This window comes from Anser anser, assembly GCF_964211835.1.
Source record: "Anser anser genome assembly, chromosome: 5".
In the NCBI taxonomy this organism is placed as follows: Eukaryota; Metazoa; Chordata; class Aves; order Anseriformes; family Anatidae; genus Anser; species Anser anser.
In genome coordinates, this window is record NC_139725.1 from 59,649,201 (window position 1) to 59,658,821 (window position 9,621).

Here is a 9,621-nt window from a genome sequence, read left to right on the forward strand (position 1 = left end):
CTGGTCAGGGATGAAACTCAGGCAAAGGAAGATTAGGTGAGAGGTATATGAAATGTCACCTTCCCTTTAATCACGGCTTATAGATCCAGTCCCAAAGCGTTACTCATACTGCTCCACACTCCACACGTATAATCCCACCGACTAATCCGACTGCTTGTTCAAACAGGCACGTTGCTGGGAGTGTTCCCTTGCGATCGCTGGCTCCCTTTCCAGTGTTTCTCCAAGTTCGCAAGCAGAGACTACATCCTCTCCCACATCTAAAGCCCCGTGACAGTTCAAAACAAACTGCAGGAAAGCTAGGGAAAGTGCGGTGGCACACATGGCACACTTTCAAAACACGAAACTTCACAACCAATTGGTAGGTTCTCTCTCCACCGCTGCCAGGTAGTGCTGGGGAAACACTTCAGTTGTGGTAAGCAGCAGATAAGCATCTCTTTGCGCATATACATATAAGCATCCCAGCTGCTAGACTTTTAAAACCAGTATTCACCGTGCCCCAGGGAGGAAAAGGAATGGGGTAGACTGGCTGAAAGGCACAGCTTCTCTAGTAAGAGGCTGGGTCATCATTCGCATCTCCCTACACAAAACCGGCCATTGAGAGTCCAGATCTAAAACAGAGTCGCAGTTGCTAAGAAAACAGCGCTGCAAACAGATGTCAGGAGATGATTCATGAAGTAAGGGCATATCCCTGTACTACAGATAAACCCAGATGAATGGGGCTCTTTATACCTGATCTTTCAAGCTGTGCCTCTTCTTGCCCTCTTTGGGATTTCTTCTTTCATTCATTTCTATATTCAGATGGCGAGGAAACCAAACGGAGCTGAACTCGATCTTTATGGAATTAATTACTGGTAAAGGGGGGGTTACAATGCTTACAATGAACTTCGTAAAAGGGCTAAACTGTGCCCATTTTTCCACCCAAACAGAGACTTCTCAACACAAGAATCAACTGTGCCTAAAACCTACCAAAAGAAGTAACATAAAATCCCCAGTAAAACACTGCAAAGGAGGGAATAGTAGCGATTTTCCTTTTGCTACTTTCATTTTTAACACAAAACTAACAGCCAGGGAGATAAAGCATTTTAAACCTATTAGATCATTAAGGCATGCTGCTTCCTGAATTACTTTATTGTGTCTATGCTTAAAATCTTTGCCTGACAAATAAACAAAAAATAGCTAGCGCACTCCGGGACCGGCTGTGTGCTGACACCAACAAAGTTCTCATTTACTTTAATGAACTTTTGATGAGATTTAATTAGAGGAGAGAAGTTCCTTTGCTCCTCTTAAACTGCCCTGCTCAGTTCTTACTAAGGTCTGGTAGCAACGGCACTTAAAAAGCAGTTTTCCGATGTTATTTGCAAACAGCCGTTTAAATAAAGGAGCTTTGATACAAATAGCTGTATAGCTCTGCTTAGACAGCTACAGTAAAAAGCCAGTTATCGTTCGTCACCCTTCGTGATGAGGAAGAGAAGAACAACCACCATTTATACAATTCTGAATACGTATTTGTACAGCATCTAGCACAAGGGGGACCCAAACATTGCCACAGTACGAATCGGCACAGTGCTCACTGCAGTCACCGCTGGTTTTTCCCTCCAAGCTCCCATGTGCCACTGCCTATCCCCCTGGTCCTTGCAACCCATCCCCATCCTCGCTGGCAGGTGCTGGGACCTCTGCTCCCCTTCCACAGCAGGTCCAAGTGGCCCCACAGCACCCCTCCGCTCCCACCACAACGTGCCCTGCGTTGTCCTGGCAATCTGTTACTTCAGCTGCCCTGATTTGGACGTGAGGTGGCTGTGCGAGTGCCCGTGGCGTGGCGGTTACTGTTACTGTGCGCAGAGTTAGCAGCCGCCACCGTGCTCCTTCCCGAGCTGTAAAACAGCCACAGAGGTGGCTCAGCTCACCAGGAGCCAGAGGCCACGAGTGTCCCTTTTTCAGGTATCGCGTTTCGACCAGAGGCATAAACAGAGGTTGTGTTAGCTTGGCCAACGAACAGCCGCAATAACTAGCCAAGGTCCTGCACATGGCGCTTCCGTCTTTGCTTGTCCTGTGATGGGAAAGCGCTCCTGACAGCAGAGATGGAGAAAAACGAGCGAATGATGGAAAGAGGGGGCAGAGGACAGGTGGGACACGGAAAGGGGAAAGCAGAGGCACGAGGAACACGCAGCCACTGAGCTGACAAAGGATGGAGAGACGGTGAGAAGCCCTCAAACAAACTCGCCCAAAGTTTTCTGTCTGGGTGTTTCGAGGAAGTCGAGAAGCACACACCTGCTCTGCCTCCCCGCTCCTGTGGCAGCTCTCAGGCAAAGAGAGGGGACAGAAGAGGAGTGTTTGGGGGGACAGGGAGGGGACCGAGCCCTGGGTTTGTCACAGAGGAGTCTTCCCTCGGAGCCCTGAGCCTGACGCAAGTCAGTGCCAAGCCAGGGACCACCATCCCCACACGCTGCACCCCGGGTGCAGCGGGGCAGTAATCAGTGACTCCTGCAAGAGCAAGCAGGGGGTGCCCGGGAGCCGGGATGGAGGCGAGGACGGAGAAGAGAAAGGAGCCCACGAGCAGCGCGGGAAGCGCAGACAGGGCTCGGCGCCTCACCCAGGAGAGCAGCACAGCCCTGGCGCCGCCAACACAGAACCACTCACAGCACATCGCTACTTTTCGCTCGGGAGACAACTTTGCCCCAACGAGCGCCCACAGGGTCTCTCCGCACCGACTTCGGGCGGGACGCCCCCCGTCCTCCTCCCCCCGCTCCCCGCCGCCTCACGGCGCCCCGGGACCCCCCCCCCCCCGGCTGTCGGGAGCCGGGCTTTTGGGCGACAAAACCCTCCCGCGGCCCTCCGAGGGAACAAAGGCGGCGGGGAACAAAGGCGGGCAGGTACCGCCGCGGCGGAGCCCAACCGAGCCGAGCCGAGCCGAGCCCAGCCGCCGCTCCCCACACAAAGGCGCGGCCGCGCCGCAACTCGGGGTGCCCGGCGGGGCAGACTCACCGCGGCGGCGGGTCCGGGTGGCGGCGCTGAGGGCTGGGCGGCGGGACGAGGAGGAGGAGGAGGAGGAGGAGGAAGGGGAGGAGGAGGGCCCAAGCACCGGCCGCTCCCCGCCCGCGACCGGGAAGGCGGCGAGGCCGCAGCCCCCGCACCCCTGGGGCGGCGCGGCCCGGCCCCTGCTCCGCCTCCACAGCCGCGGCCGGGCGAAGGAGGAGCGGGCCCCTGCTGGGCTGGCTGGCCCTGAGGGGGTCTACTGTGCTCCTGCCAGGCAGCGGGAGCTGTTTTCGTTTCACGCGGTTTTGTTTTTGCCTCCCATCCCGGCCCGAGCAAGCTTGCTCCTTCAGCAGCACTTGCACCCCTCAGCTTGCTCCCTCACCTCGCTTGCACCCCTCGCCAGCCCCGGCTGTGGGACTTGCCGGTGTTTTGTCCCCCGGGCTGAGCAGGGCACCGCTGTTCCCCCTGCCCCAGCCGCTGGAAGCAGGCAGGCAAGGCCACGGTGTGTGTGTGTCTGTGTGTTTGGGGCGAAGGGTCGCGCTGGAGGTAAACAAGGGCACGGAAGACGCGTCTGTAATGATAAGAACCGTTCTCTGGTCTGGGATGGTCTGGGCTCACAGATGATACAAAGAAGTAAAACACTTTTGCATTGCCACAAACCTGCAGCACCCTCAGATCGTGTTTAGAAGATCAGAAACCTAAGCAGGCAGAAATTGGAGACCTCTCCAGCTCCTACTCCATCCTATGTGGCCGCAGCAACCTTCCCTGCACTCAGCTCCCTGCAGCGGCACATGGACCTCCAGCCTGGTCTCAGGGGCACATCACCTGCCTTTGCCTAGCCAGAGCTCTCAAAGTGTAAATGGGGACCACTTATGTGAACATGGAGCAGCTTAGGTGGTTTTTTACAAACTTCAAGGAAGGGGGTTTGTTTTGTGGGGGTAGGAAGGAATTCCTTATTCCCTTTGGGTCTGGGTAGCTTTTGGCTATAGACTTCACAAAGTGAGAAGATACAGCTAGTGAGAACATTTGCTTTATGAACTCGGAGTTCAGCTAGCTATCCACAGGAAAATGTAACTTTCCAAAACCCACTTCCTGCCAGTGCCAATGCATCAGTTTTCTCATGAATCTGTGCTGATAAAACATCAACCAACTTAAATAAGTGGAAACAAGCAAGGTCCTGTATTGAAAGGCTACAAAGCCAAATGTTCCAGTCCTTCCTGCCCTCCTCCTTATAACTGCAGATGCATCTAAAGAAGCTCTGCCAGATTTGGACTCCTGATTTTCTGTAAGATTTTTAATTATTTTTTTTTCCTCCAGGCAGAAATGAATCTTGCACCTTTCTGAGTGCTATTTTAGTTGGAGTCAAAGAATGCAACGTGTTGCAGGAGCACCAGTCAAAGCTGGTTACAACCTGACTGCCCTGCCTTGGCAAAGACCTGCTCTGATTCATGCTGCCTTTGTGACAAATCAACCCACAAGTGCTTTTTGTGAGGTTGCTGGGGTTTCTATAGCGTTTGCATAACGGTGGTGTTGACTTTGATATTCCACGGACACCGATGAAGGCAGAGGGATACATTCAGGCTGTCTGCCGCAGTTTCCTAACTTCTGTGTTATGGCTACTGTAGCGCATTGCTCGGAGTGAAAAAAGCATTTCCAACTTATTTACTACCCTTGACTGCCAAATTTCAGTCTGGTGTTTAAGTAAAGAAGAGAAGAAGATGGAACATCAAAACTAAGCTCTGTTCCTCCAAGAATTATTCCAAAACTCCTCTTGCTTACTTGGAGACTCCTCCCCACCCCATGAAATTCAGCAGAAAATGTCTCATGGAGTCTCGACGTTTTGTGCCATGGAGCATTATCGCTCCACGCTTTTCCCACTGGCTTAACCCCGCCATGAATCACACAGTTCCTCATTCCAGCTTACACAGTGCTGCAGCTATCTGTCATGCTTTGTCAAACACGAGCACAGGTCCCAGCCCAAGGTGCTTGTTTTCACTTAAATTATTCATTTCATAATTAGCTTGTAAAGCACTTTGAAGACATAACACAAAGTATTATTAATGCTAAGTGGTATTATTGGACAGGCATAATGCAGGCAATTAAATAATAATACTGTCAGAAAAATGGTGTGAGACACAAAGGTGAAATTAAGTCGTAGATGCCTACTTTATATCCAAATCTTCCGGCTGGAGATTACTCGGTACAACCTGAAACTCTGAAAATAAGCTTTCATCTCTCTTTTTATACCCAGCCCTCCAGCTAGGAACTGGAAGAGCCCTGTGCTCAGACTAATGCTCTGACAGGTGTATGGGTGCTACCAGTGACACTAGCAAGCTGCTGCTGTGGATCAGTCTTTGTGGAAGATGAGCAACAGCTGGAAGCTGTGTGATCAGGGCTCTCAGCTACCGCCCACAGGTGTCCAACATGAGCTGACAGGTTCCTAGGGCACTGGAGAAAAGACCCACGGAGCAGCATTGCAGGCTACAACCAGCAATGGTGAAGCTAACCACAGGGGGCACGATAAGCTCTCACAACTCCTGTGTGCCTTCTGGGTGAACATACGATCGGTTCTGCAGTGTGTCCTGCCTCAGTGTTTCCATACCACTCTGCCCAGCAAACTCACAGAGCTGGGTGCTGCGGGATATGTCTCACACAAGGCATCCAGGTATCTCACGCTTGCAGGTTCCACGTGGGAGAAGGGCACGAGCTCCGTGGCAGGACATCCCTACTGCAATGGAGAATTTGCATGACTGGAATCCAGCATTGAAGGGAGATCAAATTCCCCGAGTCCACTGGATAAAGTGTTAACTCTGAAGGATAGCGATGGCTGTGTAAATGAAGTTTGTTTGGATACTACAAGCCATGTTTACCCTCTGGCGTGCCAGAACAAACCTTTGGCCTGGCGACCCTCCTCTTTCCCCTGCATGCAGCCCCTCGTGCTCTGCTAACGCTGTGTGTGCTGGAGCTGGGAGATAGATGAAAACTAGCCCAGAAGAAGAACATTTTGTTTTTATCTGGATCATGCCTAGGATTTGATGGTGGTAAATGCACACAAACAGGTACAGCTGAGGAGGCAGCAGGATGCAGTGGAGAGATGGGCATGAACAGCACGAGCTGGAGCTGGGAACGGACCGGTACAGCAAGAGAACAGGGGACCAGCACCGCGCCAGAAACCTCTGCCTCCATGCCTGGCTGCACTCCTCTTACCCCATCCCTTGCAGGAGAGAGAAGAAATGGGAAAGGGGAAGGAGAGGTGAGAGTAGAAACTCTTGGACTTTCCAACCCTCCTCCCTGCTGATGCAGCAACACGGAGGAAACAGCGTGGTTTTTCAGGCGTCATTTTTGGTGGCAGCGCTCTGAAGGAGCGGTTGGCTTACGCTCCCTCCATTGTGCTGGTGCAGCTCTTTGTGCGGTTGTGTAGTCAACCAGATCTGGAGACAGCTTAAAAAAAGCAGCACCCTCCCCATCCCGATTAATTTCACCCTGGCTCAGTGCCCAGGTACTATTCACCTCCTCTCTGCGGAGGTACAGCTGGAGCAACAACGCTGAAGGGGGAAAGGAGCTGGCAAGCAGGGGTCAGCCTAAATCCACAGTGCCCCACCAAAATGTCCCATGGCACAACCCCTGGAGGAAGGTTTCTCTCACTCAGCAATCACAAGCAATGTGTTTGTCAGAACTGGGGAGATCAAAAAAGAGGAAAGAAAGGTTGAATCCACACAGGCACGTGCAGCATTTGCATACTTTTTTTCCTCTGCAAAACATAAAAGGAAGCCTGAATGTAATCATGTTAGAAATGCTCCCTTTCCCCCTCCCATTTAATCTGAACATTATGTATGACAGAGTATAAACCCAGCAGACCGCTTAGGCGGGGACGTTGCCTTTAACACCTGACTGCTCCTGCTGAAGTCAGTGAGAACACTTGCATGTTTAAAGTTACACATGCTTCGTGAGGTCACCAGCTAATTTAAGGACAGAGAAGCGCAGCTCCAGAAAAGAAAAATAGGTTAATAAACTCATGGCAAATCTGTAGGAAAACTGGAGTAGGTTCATAATTATTAAATCTACACTCTTCAAGGTAAATACCTTCACTTTTTCTTTAGTTCCCTTTTCCCTCTGATTTTGCCCATGTTTCCTAACTAAATATGTTTCCTAACTAAAGACAAGACTGTTCTACACCTACAAACAAGCACCAGAGCCTTATAGCAGCCTCCAGAAATCTGCACCACACACTTACATCTTCCTGTACAGTATTCTGTGTGAGATGTTTCAAAGGGGAAAATATCTTAATGTATCCAAGAGGAAATGCTGAGCACACCGGTCAGTGTGAACTCCCACATTTCTCATATTGGAGGTATCAATGTCTGCTCATACGAAGACACAGCCCAGGCTACTCTCATGAAGACAGGCACCTGCAATATGAACTGATCAGAGCTCATTTTGTTCCACTTACGATGCATGTCCTGTGCATGAATAAAGGTTTCCAGTCCACATTTTCCCATCTCTCAAATTGCACCAGCTCCTTGGTTGCAGGCAAGGTGGATTTGTTAGGCAAAGCGGCACAATTTTAGGTTCCACCCTGAAAATTAGAAAGTCAAAGCCAAGCACTTCCAGCCCTCAGTGCCAGGTGGGTGGAGTTTCACATGTTTTTACAGAGGTACCTCCAACCTCTCTGAGTTGTGCTTCAGGTACTCCAGTGCCTTTTTGGATCCCGCTAAAAGCCTTGCATTCCTGCTGGTCTTCGTGGGCTGTGTTTTAGGAGCCTGTTAGACTGGCTGTAAGACCTTGACCTTGTCTTATCAGTAAACTCAGGCAAGGTTTTGGGCTCAGAATCCCCTTATCTCAAACTCTAAAGTTTATCCACTTTTTTTTTCACTTAAGTTAGCCTAATAAAAATTATTGCCTTTTCTGTCCTCAGCCTGTCGCTGCTGCAGCACCTGTACTGTGACACGTTTGCCTCCGCTTCCTTTGCAGCACCTACAGCCCTGGGCAGGCTGTAGCCCACTTTCCAATATGACTCGATGGAGAACAAAAAAACTCTCAATGGAAGGAAGTGGGGTTAAGGCTTCTTTGGAAGCAGGATTCAGCAATCCCAACCACCACCTTTAAAAATTTGTGCCCTTGGGCCCCGGCCAGCCGTCTGCTCTGTCAACATCTTCACTGTCAACTTCACTAACAGAGGCGCACAAATGTAAATCTAGTGTGAGAAGAGGATTAAGCCCATTCTGTTTTTATGGCCTATGAAATGTCTGCTGCCCTGCTGTCACTACGCGGTGGTAAATGATACAGAAAAAGGGAATTCAGGTTGATATGGCATCTTCAGGATTGTAAAGGGAAAAATGTAATCCCAGAAACTACCAGCCAGTAAAGTACATATGCATACAAGGTTTCTTCTAAGTCAGAGGCTAAAAGCCTGTATCGTGCCAGATGCTGGTTGAGGTACATTAATTTTTCCTGCAAAATAAGATTAGCAACACCAATTTTCCATGCATTCTAGTTTGGGATTTCATCTGCAAGGGGATTAAATCTCATGCAAACATGACTCTGCCTGGATACTGCACTACCCTGTGTATGGCTCTCTCTTGGGATGAGACCTGTGCTATTTAGGAATCCCACTACAAAGATTATTTCTTCACCAATAACTCAGTTAGCTGAGATTTGCAAGAAGGACTGAGGGAATTAGTTGCCCGGTTTCTTAAATTTCAGTAGGATGTATCTATCAGACTCCCCTAGGCTGACACTTTTATACATGTGTGGAGACTGGAAAGGTTTTTGTTTTGTTTTGTTTTGTTTTACTATAACATTTATGATTGGATTTCAGGCAATATCTTTTGATTCCAGGTTTCTATAATCTTAGTGTATGGCTCAGATCTCATAGTAGGACCTCAATGTAAATACCACTAAATAATTGTTACGATTATTAATAGTGTAACTCCACAGAGTTGTCAGCAGAAAAGCAGCCAAGCTATGTACTTGTTCAATGAAAGGCGCAGAATTATGACTATTTATGCACAAACCTGAAAAGCAGACAATATTTAAAATGTACTCCAGGGCAAAACATACAATTAACTTTTCATTACCTTTATTATTTTCCAATTTATACTGGTCTAGCTCAAAAGTCTCATTCAGTCCTTAAGTGTGTGCAGTCGCCATTGCCTTCAGCGTAACATTTTCTGTAGGACCGTGGCTTTTTTGGTCGCAGAGGATAAGTAGGGACTCTGATGAGACATTACACTGACACTTAAAGGCACAAATGATGGCATTTGCCAAAGTGAAAATCCAGCTTCCTGGCAGACATTCATGCACATTCTACCTCTTTGCTTCATTTTTCGATCCTCACAGCTAAAATTTTGTGCAGACCAGACAGAAAACCGATAGACTGCAGTGACCCCTTGTTTTGGTAGTTAGTGCTGTTTGTTTTGGCATCAGGGCTATATTTAGTAAACTGTCATCTGTTATAATTTGTATGGGGCAGCTCTGATGTTTTGAGAAGCGTTCACTCTTCGGCATCACACGGAGTCTTTAAATTGCTCCTTCGTTTACGCACCCGTCTATTTTAAAAGCAGCTTTAGGGGCTGTGTCATCTCCCTTGAACCCTCTACAAGGATCCCGAGCTGCTGACCCCTTCTGCAGCAGTACAGCAAGCCATTA

The 9,621-nt window shown here is 49.3% G+C and overlaps 1 protein-coding gene across 4 annotated transcripts in view; it reads right to left on the minus strand.

The window, feature by feature from the left end:
- Positions 1–3,142, minus strand: part of SYNE2 (spectrin repeat containing nuclear envelope protein 2) — a 187,609-nt gene extending 184,467 nt beyond the window's left edge. For 3 of the 4 annotated variants that reach the window (XM_083839115.1, XM_083839114.1, XM_083839112.1), the window contains exon 1: positions 2,983–3,141. The gene's annotated coding sequence lies outside the window, so the exon portion shown is untranslated. Of the gene's footprint in view, positions 1–2,982 lie in introns of all 4 variants that reach the window. The other variant, XR_014585355.1, reaches the window with a different exon arrangement.
- Positions 3,143–9,621: the final 6,479 nt, after the last annotated feature.